Source organism: Balaenoptera ricei, chromosome 3, assembly GCF_028023285.1.
Source record: "Balaenoptera ricei isolate mBalRic1 chromosome 3, mBalRic1.hap2, whole genome shotgun sequence".
NCBI classification, from domain to species: Eukaryota; Metazoa; Chordata; class Mammalia; order Artiodactyla; family Balaenopteridae; genus Balaenoptera; species Balaenoptera ricei.
This window is the reverse complement of record NC_082641.1, coordinates 178,494,021-178,507,023: the sequence shown is the minus strand read 5'-3', so window position 1 is coordinate 178,507,023 and position 13,003 is coordinate 178,494,021. Positions and strand designations below refer to the sequence as shown.

Sequence of the window (13,003 nt, the reverse complement as noted above, 5' to 3'; positions counted from 1 at the left end):
TTTATTCTTCCAGCTCCTGTTCTGCTGTACTACTGCTGAGCACCTGAGCCCCTTGCAATCCTATCTCCCACTGGATTCCAGGAACCACATTTTCCCTTTGCCCACTCAGACTTAGGCGTGATAACAGCTCCCCACAGTTGCAGCCACCAGTCCCACAGTATGCCCTGAGGGTTTCCCATCACCCTGCCTACAGCTCTGTAAATAATCCTGTATTAAATGTTCTTTAAAGACCCTGTTTGAGTAACTGTCCATTTCTTCCAGGACTGTGAATGATTCAGTTATGGAATGATAAGCATCTGAGCCCTTTTCTATAGGGTTAGAGCCTTAGATGATGAGCCATAAAGTTATTATAACCAAGCAGGACCCTATGGGGTCTTCCCAGAAGAGACTGCCCCCTCCCCCCACCTCCATGTTCTCCACCTGCCTCTTGTCTGTAGAGAAACTTTAGACTCCTAGGCCTTCCCCAAGTTCCAAAGCGTAAACTTAATCAGAGAAGTAAGAAAATGCAGAAAGAAAGGAAAACAGTTAAACAAGACAAAATAATAACAGTTTAGCCATTAAACAAAGTTAAGGACCTTTAGTTCCTGCTCAAGGGCTATAGATAATATTCTGAGCCGTGTCCTTTGAGCTGTTTTGCAGATGATGAAACACCTACCAGGTGGAAGAAGCTAACTTCATGCTGCCCACAAGCACGTGGACTCCAGACCGGTTGGAAACAGAAGGTTGATGACGTTGATTCCCGATTACCTCACCACCAACCAGTCAGAAGAATGTCCATGAACTGATTACACACTCCACAACCCTTAAAAACCTTTCCCTGAAAGCTTTTAGGGTGCTCAGTCCCTTTAAGCACTAGCTACCTGGACTCCTTCTTGGTGCCCTCAATAAACTCTGCCCTTCCTTCACCACAACCAATTGTCAGTAGATTGGCTTTACTGCGTGCAGGCAAGCAGACCCAAGTTTGGTTCAGTAACATTATCAGACATTATCAAACAATAAACCCCTAGTACAACTGGACTCTTGGGACAGCCCCACAAAGTCACAGACAATGGAATTTCCAGTGCAGTTAATAGCCTGGACGTTAAGCCACAGAAATCCAGGACAATGAGCTCCCAGCAGGTAAGGGATTTCAGAAGAGTTTTTACCATGACATCTTCAGGTAATGGATAGCATGATAGAGAGGGTCTGGCATCCACCAAAAATCCATGCCCCCACCTCCCATAGTGAGAACCTCCATTCCCCCCCACCACTGGAAAAGGCAGCCTGGCGGTGGACCTCATTTCCCAAACACCCTTGCAGTGGGTGTGGTCATGTGAGCTGGCCAATGAGACATGAGTGGAAGTGATAAGCATTATTCCTGAGTGGCAGTCTGTCTTGGTTTTCTATTGCTGCTGTAGCAAATTACCACAAACTTAGTAACTTAAACCAACACAAAGTTATTATCTCAGAATTCTGGAGGTTAGAAGTGTAAAAAGCATCTGAAGGGCTGTGTTCTTTCTGAAGGCTCTTGGGAACAATATGTTTCCTTGCCTTTTCCAGCTTCAGGGGCTGCTTCTATTTCTGTGCTCATGGTCCCACCTCACTCTGACCTCTTCTTCTGACTTTGCTCTCTGACCCTCCAGTTTCTTTCTTAGAAAGACCCCTGGGATTACATTAGACCCACCCAGATAATCCAGGATCATCTCCTCTTCGCAAGATCCTTAATTTAATCACGTCTACAAAATCCCTTTGCCATGTAGGGTAATATGTTCACAGGTTCTGGAGATTAGGACATGCCTTTGAAGGGCCATTATTCAGCCTACAACAGGGTCTTTAAGAAGCAGGCATATCTTAATGCCATCTGCAGCAACATGGATGGACCTAGAGATTATCACACGAAGCAAGGTAAGTGAGAAAGAGAAAAACAAATACCATATGACATCACTTGTATGTGGAATCTAAAATATGCCAGAAATGAACCTATCTACAAAACAGAAACAGACTCACAGACATAGAGAACAGACTTCCCAAGGGGGAAGGGGGATGGGGGAGGGAAGGATTGGGAGTTTGGGATTAACAGATGCAAACTATTACATATAGGATGGATAAACAACAAGGTCCTATTGTATAGCACAGGGAACTATATTTAATATCCTGTGATAAACCACAACGGAAAAGAATATGAAAAAGTATATATATATAATGTATAACTGAATTACTTTGCTGTACAGCAGAAATTAACATAACACTGTAAATCAACCATACGTCAATAAAATTTTTTAAAAAGCAGGAATTTCTTGCCTACGCTCTCACTTTCATCTATAAACTGGAAGAGGTGGCCACTGAAGTCCTGGGAGAGGGCAGAGTCACAAGATACGGGCTTCCCTGGTGGCGCAGTGGTTGAGAATCTGCCTGCCAATGCAGGGGACACTGGTTCGAGCCCTGGTCTGGGAAGATCCCACATGCTGCGGAGCAGCTAGGCCCGTGAGCCATAACTACTGAGCCTGCGCATCTGGAGCCTGTGCTCCGCAACAAGAGAGGCCACGACAGTGAGAGGCCCGCGCACCGCGATGAAGAGTGGCCCCCACTTGCCGCAACTAGAGAAAGCCCTCGCACAGAAACGAAGACCCAACACAGCCAAAAATAAATAAATTAATTTTTTTTAAAAATTGTTAAAAAAAAAAAAAAGATAAAAGGCTACAATCCCACCAGCAATGCATGAGAATTACAACTTCTCTACCTCTTCACCAACACTTGCTTTTGTCTGTCTTTTTGATTCTACCCAGAACGTGACTGTATTTAGAGACAGGGACTTTAAATAGGTAATTAAGGTCAAATGAGGTCACATAGGTGGGCTCTAGTCCAGCATGACTGGTGTCCCTATATGAGGAAACTAGGACACAGAGACACACTGAGTAAAGACCATGTCAGGACACAGGGAGAAGGTGGCCATCTGCAAGCCAAGGAGAGAGGGCTCAACGCTGCTGACACTTTGGTCTTGGACTTGCAGCCTCCAGGACTGTGAGAAGATACATTTCTGTTGTTTGAGTCCCCAGGTCTGTGGTGTTTTGTTACAGCAGCTGAGCAAACTCATACATGCCCCTTAGCTCTTCCAGCTTCTGGTGGCTGCTAGCATTCCACGTTTTGTGGCCACATCACTCCAATCTCTGCCCTGGTGGTCACGGTTCCTTCTCTTCTTCCATATGTACTCAAATCTCTCTCTGCTTCTCTCTTATAAAGACATGTGTGATTGCATTTAGTGCCCACCTGGATGATCCAGGTAATCTCCTCATCACAAAACCCTTAATTTAATCACACCTGCAAAGACCTCGTGTGTGTGTGTGTGTGTGTGTGTGTGCGTGCGCACGTGCGTGTGTGTGAGTTCGCACCATAGTAGGCAACTTTCATAGGTTCCAGAGATTAGGACCTGGATCTCTTTGGGGGACCATTATTTATCTACCACAGTCATATAAATGGAATAAAACAGTACATAGTCTTTTGTGTCTGGCTTCTTGCACTCAGCATAATGCCTTTGGGAATCATCCAAGTTGTTGCATATATCAATAATTTGTTCCCTTTTGTTACTGAGTGGTATTCCGTTGTACGGATGGACCACCGTTTGTTTATCTGTTCATCCTCTGAAGGGCATTTTGGTTGTATCTACTTTTAGGTGATTTTGAGTAAAGCTGCTATAAACATTCACACACAGGCTTTTGTATGAACATAAGTTTTCATTTCACCTGGGTAATTTGTTTCACTTGGAATGTGATCTCTGGGTCACATGGTAAATGTTTGTCCAACTTTACAAGAAACTGTCAAGTGGTTTTCCAGAGTGGCTGAACCAATCCCTCATGGATACTGAGGGATGACTGTATATGATTTGCAAATATTTCTCCCATTCAGTAGGTTGCCTTTTCATTTTGTTGATGATTTCCTTTGCTGTGCAGAAGCTTTTTAGTCTGATGACGTCCCACTTGCTGATTTTTGCTTTTGTTGTCTTTGCTTTTGGTGTCAAATCTGAAAAGTCTTCACCATGACCGATGTTAAGGAGCTTACCACCTGTTCTCTTCTAGGAGTTTTATGGTTTCAGGTCTTAAGTTCAAGTCTTTAATCCATTTTGAGTTAATCTTTGTGTGTTGTATAAAATATTGATCTATTTTCATTCGTTTACCTGTGGCTGTCCAGTTTTCCCAACACCATTTATTGAAGAGACTTCCTTTCCCCATTGCATATTCTTGGCTCCTTTGTTGTAAATTAATTAACCATATATGTGTGGGTTTATTTCTAGGCTTTCTATTCTGTTCTATTGTGCTATGTATCTGTTTTTATGCCAATAGCATACTGTTTTGATTACTATAGCTTTGTAATATTGTTTGAAATCAGGGCGTGTGATACCTCTACAGGTTTTTATATGAACATAAATTTTCATTTCTCTGGCATAAATGCCCAAGCGTGTAATTGTTGGGTCATACGGTAAGTGTATGTTTAGTTTTGTAAAACTAAGCAAAACCCAACAAACAAAACAAAACTCTGCCAAGACTCTTTTCCAGAGTGACTGTACCATTTTACACTCCTATGAACAATGTATGGGTGATTCAGTTTCTCTGCATCTTCATCAGCATTTGGAGTTATCACTATTTTTTATTTTACCCATTTTGACAGGTGTGTAGTGATATGCCAACTGTGTTTTTAATTTGCATGTCCCTAGAGGCTAATGATGTTGAACATCTTTTCATGTTCTTATTTGCCATCTGTACATCCTCTCCAGTGCAATGTTTGTTTCTGTCTCTGTCCATTTTTTTAACTTGGTTATTTTCTTACTGTTGTCAGTATCTAAAAATGTATAAAGAGTCCTTTATACATTTTATTTTTATTTATTTATTTAAATTAAATGAATTTATTTATTTATTTTTGGCTGCGTTGGGTCTTTGTTGTTGCACGTGGGCTTTCTCTAGTTGCGGCGAGCAGGGGCTACTCTTCCTTGTGGTGTGAGTGGGCTTCTCATTGCGGTGGTTTCTCTTGTTGCGGAGCATGGGCTCTAGGCACGTGGGCTTCAGTAGTTGTGGCAAGCAGGCTCTAGAGCGCAGGCTCAGTAGTTGTGGCACATGGGCTTAGTTGCTACACGGCACGTGGGATCTTTCTGGACCAAGGCTCGAACCCGTGTCCCCTGCATTGGCAGGTGGATTCGTAACCACTGAGCCACCAGGGAAGCCCTTTATACATTTCAGATACATATCCTTTGTCTGATATTTGCAAGCATCTTCTCCCAGTCTGTGGCTTGTCTTTTCCACAGTGTCTTTCACAGAGCAAATGTTATTAATTTTTGAAGTCCAATTTACCCGTATTTTCTTTTATGGATCAGCCTTTGGTTTCCTGCTTACAAACTCCTCTAAAACCAGGTCTTGAGGATTTTCTCCTATGTTTTTGTGTCAACGTTTTACAGTTTTACATTTTACATGTAGATCAACAACCCATTTTGAATTCTGTTCTGAGTGTGATGTATATAGCCTGAGAGGGTTTTGTATAGCCTGGGGACCTTAGGAAGCCAATGAGGGTTCTTGAGTCAAAGGAGGTATAGATGGAAAGAGAACTTAGGCAAATAGAGTCAATTAGCTCATGACAGCCCCACTCTGAGCCTCAGTGTCCCCCATCAGTAAACAACTGACCAAACCAGAGGATCTATAAGGCAGTGGTAATTAAATGAGGCCACATCCCAGGACATGTGACTCCACGCTTCCCAGAACTCAGGAGTCAAGCTCCAGTGCCTCCAGAATGTGCCTGCAACTGAGTCCCAGTGCTCAGATTTTAAGAGTGACTCAGTGAGATGGAGCAGGACTCTGGAAGACCGTGGCTCCTTTCTGCTGGGATGGCAAAATCAGGTCATTTTTCAATTCCAGTCATTCGCCTTCATACATAAAATGTGCCAAGAGCCACTTTCCCGAAAATCTAAATTGAAAGTAAATAGCACGGGGACAATTCTCAGTGATAAAACCTCCAATTCTGGAGCTTCTTGGGGTAATATTTATTCTCCCCTCTCACTAATGGTCTAGCCACCTCCCCAGGTGATTAAAGTAATGGGTTTGCTTAACCTGACTGGGGCTGCATCCCACCCGGGGCTGATTAGACCCCACGTGGAGCCCCCCACTGCCCCCTCCGCTGGACAATTATATTAACTGCTGCTGGTTTGCAATTACCATAAATCAGAAAGTGCGACGGCCTGGATTTGTTTTTCTTTATTGAAAATGTTTAAACTTCATGCATTGCAAATATCACCACCCCAGACTGGGTTTAACTCTTTCTTTGAGACTTGGAGGCTTGGCTCTCAAGGGACCTTCTGGGAGTAATACTAGGATCATCCCATTTTCCAGATGGGAAAATGGAGGTTCAGAGAAGGATGCCATTTGCCCAGGGTCACACAGCTTGTGGGTCACTGCGCTGAGGTTTTTTGTTTTAGTGCTCAATGGAGTTACGTTCTTTGAGGTGAAATTAGAACATAAGTAAGTCTCCTGGGAAACACTCAGACAATCTGTCATCTCACCGCCAATGTTGAGAGGTATGTCCTTCCAGAATGATTTTCTATGCAGAAATATTCACTCATGCACCAAATGTTTATGGAGCCCTTTCTGTGTGGTGGGCACTGTTTTAGATGCTGAGGATACAACAAGAAACGAAAGAGACTTCCAGGAAGATCATTCCAGGCAGAGGGGACAATCCGTGCAAAGGCCCTGAGGCTGGCCAATGCCTGGAGTGTTGGAGGAACAGCGAGGCTGGAGCTAGTAAACATGTTAGGGAACCACTGACAGAAACTGCCCACCTTGGCCAGGCATGGCCAACTTGCATGAGTTGTCTCACAACAGGAAGTCCCGATAAAGAACATGGTGCTGCCTCTGAAAACTAACCGGGAGAATTCGGGAGGGGCCAAAAGGAGGGAGGAGACGCCAGCCCATAATATACCCTACCAACCTCCCAGAATCCGTCTTGCTGGAATCCATCTTGGCTGAGAGATGCACGCGCCACCAGGAAGGACCCTGAGTCAGACCAAATATGGGCCAAGCAAGATGATTGGCCGGAGACAACCCAGAAACTAACCTCTTTACCATAAAAACCTGAGACTGCGAGCCACGTGGCAGAGCAGTTCTCCCGGGTTCCCTTACCCTGCTGCTCTCTGCCAGGCCGCCCCTTCCCAATAAAGTCTTTTGCTTTATCAGTACGGGTGTCTCCTCGGACAATTCATTTCCAATTGTTAGACAAGAGCCCACTCTCGGGCCCTGGAAGGGGTCCCTCTTCCTGCAACAGGCATGGGGGGTGGTGAGAGGTAAGGGCAAGAAGATCAGCAGAGGGCATGCAGGGTGGAATCAGGGGAAAAGGAGAGAACTTAATGTAATTCTTAAAGGTGGAAAACCAAGGTTTGCTGGGGATGTGGGGTGAGAGGGTGACTCCAAAATCCTGGCTAGGCAGCTCCAAGGATGTAGCTGCCTTCTTCCAAGATGGGGGTCATGGGAGGAACAGGTTTGGGAGATGGTGGGGTACAGGGTGGTCGAGTTGAGTAAGACCTCCCACGTAGAGTCTTCGAGGGGCAGCTGGACCCCGAGTATGGAGCTCTGGGGAGGCCTGTGGGGACCATCAGGGCATAGTCAGGGTTCCAGGCCTGAGAGTGGACGAGGCCCCCTGGGGAGGGAGTGTGTGGGGGGAGGGGAGACTGAGGAGGGGCCGGGAGAGGTGGAAGGGAAGCCAGGCGAGTTGTTGTGGGGGGGGGTGTCCCTGAGACGTTCCCAGGAGAAGGAGGGTCCAGCAGGGTCAGACTCTGCCTAGGGGGCGCGCGGGGAGGTGAAGAGGATTAAGCAGGCTGTCATTGACCTTGAGGAGAGCGATGTCGGTGGTGGAGGACAGGGAAGGTGCCAGAAGCTGATTGGATAAGGTTGGGGAGAGAGACAGAAGTGGAGCCAGCGAGTATAGACAACTCTCTCAAGTCAAAAGAGGCAAAGACAATGAGAGGCAGCCAGAGGGGTTGGGAGTTGAATTTTTCCTGTAAGATGAGAAGATGTGATGAAAGAGAAAGGGGCCCTTTCTGGAACCGTGTCCTTGAGTGAGGATCCCTGCCCGCCCCACAGGGTGTTCATCCTGCCTCCGTCGCCTCGTCTGCAAGATGGGCACCAGAATAGACTCTACCTCTGGGGCTGCTGGTCCCAGCGCGGTCCAGGCACCCAGCAGAGGTCCGGGCCGGCCGCAAGCCTCCCTCCCCCCCCCCCCCCACCAGACCTTGACCGACGCATCGCCCCTACCCCCACCCCAAGGGAAGCGGAGAGTGTCGAGGAAGAACTCGGCGCGAGATCCCCTCTGAGAAAGGGCTCCAGAAGTCAAAGTGCTTTTTCAAAAATAAATACCCTGATTAGCATAAGGTATGCAAATGTATGCTAATGTGACAACTATTAAAAGATTCCAAATGTCATCGAGGGAAAACACACCGGTCCGGGGCTGGGAGGGTGGGGGATGAGAGGAGAGGACGCAGCCCAGACTCTGGAGAAAGGTCGGGGCGCTCAGCCCCAGTGTTAACGGGGCTCGACACACACGGGTTTATCACAGGGTGGACCACGTCTTGTCCTGGGAAGACCCACAGAGCTTTCTACAAATCCTGTCAAAGTCTGTTCCCCCAGACACGCCTCCAAGCGCTTGAAAAACTTTGTTCAGAGTAACAATGACTTTTATTCCACAAGTAAGCTCAAGCTTACTACTCCCTGGGAGAACTTCATAGGTAACAGACCCCAACCTCCTTCCTGAGAAGAGATTAAAAACAGAGGCTGCCTCGCAACAAAAGACACCCCCAAATCTCCCAAGAGATGTTTGCTGCCCTTAACAAATCCATGTGTAGCTTACCTCACTTCAGGAGAAAATTTCCATCCCCAGTGGCTCTTTCCATTTCCAGCTTGTTTTCTGAGTCAGGAAGAGAAAATACCAGCGAGGCAGGGGAGGGAACTATTCCCAGGGTCACACAGCTGTGCCTCCTCACCTAATCACCAAAACTATTTAAAGCATTTTCAGATGAGAAAACTGAGCATCAGAGAGCTGAAGTGACTCGTTCTGGGTCACACAGCAACTGTGAGGCTGCCTGAGCCCCAGATTCCCAAATCTCACTGTCCATTTTACACCACCTTCCTAACCTCTGCTATTATATCCTGAGTATTTTCCTTCAAATGGACTCACTTCTTAAAATCTGAAATCTCTTTAAAAGGAAATTGCTTATCATGACCGTAAATGAAAAGCCAGAATCACTAACCGTAAGTAGAAACTAACTCAATGAAAGACAAATCATATTATTAACTTCTGACTAGAGACAGCTGTCTCTGAGGCCCTGAGCTGGGCCCCCTTACCCAGCTCTCTCCCTTTGTCCAAGAGGGAGACTCCCAGGTGTGAGAGAGGTGTTAAAGACTGATTAGCACCCAATTAAGATTTTCTGTTTCAAAAAGAAGTGAAAAGAAGAGCTCTCTCATTATGAGATTCACTGGTATTTATCGTGATTTTATGTGTCACCTAAAACCATCTCGTAGCCACTAGGCTTGTGTCCATCTACCTGAAAGGCAGGAAGACTGTCCCAATACTCTGGAACTTTAGAATTATGGCCAGGGATCCATTTTGGGATTCCTGCTCTCAGCGTCCATGGTCATATCAACGTAGCCCAAAGATAGAGAATGGATGGTTTCACTCATATATAGAGCCACCCATCCAACCATTACCCACCCATCCATTCATCCATCTATCCATCCACTATCCACCCACCCATCCATCCATCCAACTATCCATCCACCCACACATTCATCCATCCATCCACCACCCACCACTCATCCACTCACCCGCTCACCCACTCATCCATCCACCCATCATCTATCCACCCATTCATTCACCTCCTTATCCCACCCAGCCATCCATTCACCCATTAGGTAAATATATATCCAGCACCTACTGTATGCCAGGCTCTGTTCCAGGATATGGAGACACAGTCCCAACCAAGACACATCTGGTCCCCACCCTCTTGGAGCATCTCAACTAGCTAGGATATTTTCCATCTCTTGAGCAACATCATGAAGTAGAGTGCAGAATTTCTCTCCATTTTTTTTAGTGGTTAGGGTCATTCTGGTGGGTGGACATTTGTGGCTTTTCCCAACCTGCATTCTTCCCCCCCCACCTTCAGGAGGCAGCAGTACCCTGGCTTTGCTGCTGCCTGGAAGGGGTGGGGGGGTGCTCTACCACATATTAGAGACTGTTAAGAGCCTTTGCCAACCCATGTCCTCTTTCTTCTGGGCACACAGCAAGACTGCATTTCCCAGCACCCCTTGCAGTTGGGGTATCCATGTGATTGAATTTAGCCAATGGAATGTGGGTGGAAGTGATGTGCCCCTCACTTCCAGTCCTAGCCATGCTCTTTCCACCTTGATGATGGAGAAGCCACAAGACAGACAAGGCTGGTCCCTGAGTCATCTGGTGGAGAAAAGCTGCCTGCTAATCAGGAACACCTGTTTGCACTTTATATGAGCAACAAACAAATTCATGTTGTGTCAAGTCACTGAGATTTGCCAGTTTCTTACAGCAAGGAGTGTTACCGTGACCAATCCACACCATTCCCACTTTCCAATCCTGTGGTTTAATTGGCCCCACCCCAGCTCTGGGTGGAGCTTAGGTGATTTCAGCCAATCACTGAATCCTTTTCCTGCTAGTCTCCTGATTGGGTCAGCCATAGTCACATGGTCAAAGGATGCAGATGGAGAGATTTGATGGGTTTCCAGGGGCCACCACATTGGGAGTGCTCAGGCTGCTGAGCCCAGTGAACCAAACCAGAGAACTGAGCTTCTAACATTTGCTCCTGGGAGAGAAAAAATAACTTAAAAAATCTTTTTTTAATGCTCTGGACTTTCTCCTGGATGGTCCAAATTCGGAAACCGTTTCCCCAGGTTTAACCACCTTGATGATTCCCAGACCTCCATCTCCAACAAGATTTGGCCCCAGTGCTCTAGCTAGTTCCTCTGGTGCCCCCTTCTGGATGTCTACCAGGTACAACCTACCCAACCACCAATGCATTGCTTTACCCCCTTTTACCAGCTCCTCTTCCTGTGCCCCATCTCAGCAGTGGCCCCAGTATTTTTCTGGTAAGCTAGAAACAAGACTCAACACCTCATTTTCCGATCCCTGCCCCCAATTCCACACTCACCAAGTCTTAACTGATTTTACTACTATTGTCTCCAGCCCACCCCCTCTCTCTATCCACACTTACCTTTTTCAGCCAAACCCCAGCTCCTGCAACAGCCTCCGTGATGGCCTCTCAGCATCCACACAGCAGCCAGAAAGATCGATCATAAGTGTAAGTCTGATCCTTCCCCTCTCTTCCTCTATAGCTCTCAATGGCTCCCCAGTGCCCTCCAGAAAAATCTCTAAATGATTTTTCAAAATACCTCTTAGTCTAGCTACTTCATTCTTCCCTGCCCCACCCCTACTCCTCCTCATTCGTCTAACACCTACTCATCTTTAGATGTCAACCCTCCAGAAAGCTTCCCTTGACCCCCTACCCAGTGCTGAGAGTGGAGTCTCCCCTGCACTGCCACAGATGCCTGAGCTTCCCCCATCACAGGTCTGACCACCCGATGCTGTAACTGCCTGATTATCTGTCCTTAAGTTCCAGGAGGACAAGGACTGAGTCTGTCTTGTCCACCGCTGTCCCCAGCCCCTTACACAGCACCTGGCATCCAGCAGGGGCTTAATAAACTTCTTGGAATGACCGAATAGATGGAGGAAATAGAGACGTGAATGCCACTGTGCAAAGCGGATGCTGTGGGTGCCCCACGCTCATGCCCCCAGCACCCACATTTTAATGGTACTAGCCGACAGCATCCTTCGGCAGTCACCTGCCTCTCCCTAGCTGAAGCTTTCTCAACCTGGGTGAGAGGCAGGTGGGACGTGCCAGAGAGTTGATGCTTCCAGAAGCAGCCCTTGGCCAGTGATGGACAGAAGCTGATGCATAAATAATCCCAGCTCCTTGTCCCTTGGATAGCTCATGCTGTCTCCCAGGGAGGGGTCCCCAGTGGGTTCCCAGGGGGACTGAGTCCCGGTCGCCCTAGACAGTCACCTGCTCCTGAGCCTTGGCCCCTTCCATTCCCTCCCCTCCCTTATGTACCCAAGCCCCTCCAGGGGCTTCCTGGGATCACCTCCCACATAAACTATTTGCCCCCAAACCCTCATTTCAGAGGTAGCCTCCAGGGAGCCCAGCCTGAAACAGTGCAATGGAAATCTCTCAATCCTCTAACCCAGTTGCCAACACTTCCAGAACTTTGACGTGCTTTGGGGGGAAAAAAAAACAAAAAACAACGAAACCCATCGCCTCTTGCTCCTTGTCAGCTGTGGACCTCACTGTCTCCACGCACAGACTGAGACACTTGCAGTTGTGTATTAAGTGTGTGTGTGGGTTTTTTTCGAGAACAAGATTCTCTTCTGCAATCAATGTGTGTACGTGTGTGTGTGTTTAATGACTTTCTCATTTTGAGATCAGGCCAGACAGCTTTTTGAAGAAAGTCTGCCCAGGTCCTGGAACATATAGAAAACTCTCTCGGCTTAATAGCACTCCCACCCGCCTGCCCGTCTATCACAGACACACCACAGAATGAAAAAAAAAAGCACATTGATTGGATCTATTTCTAATCAACAGTCTAAGATACTGTTTGAGATCTTCCATTAGATGGAAGAATCTGGAAGTGGCTTTGCCTTGTCTCTCAAGGGTGTGGGGTCTACAGGAGATGAGAGAGAATCATGGCAGCCATCAGCAAGCATTTACTGAGCACCTACTGTGTGCTGCAACCCCGGGCTGGGTGCTGAGGACACAGCAGTGACCAAGAGAGACCCAGCTCCACCTTTCCTGTGTTGAAGACAGTCAGGTCACCCGTAGCCCATGATCAGGGCCATGATAGGGGATGCTCAGGCAGCTCTGGGTGCACAAAGGGGGTGCCTGATCCAGCCTGAGATCAGGAAGGGCTTCCCAGAGTCA

The 13,003-nt window shown here is 47.1% G+C and overlaps 1 protein-coding gene across 1 annotated transcript in view; it reads right to left on the bottom strand.

The window, feature by feature from the left end:
- Nucleotides 1-8,908, bottom strand: part of PTPRS (protein tyrosine phosphatase receptor type S) — a 161,984-nt gene extending 153,076 nt beyond the window's left edge. Inside the window, exon 1 of the mRNA XM_059918693.1 lies at nucleotides 8,854-8,908. The gene's annotated coding sequence lies outside the window, so the exon portion shown is untranslated. The remainder of the gene's footprint in view (nucleotides 1-8,853) is intronic.
- Nucleotides 8,909-13,003: the final 4,095 nt, after the last annotated feature.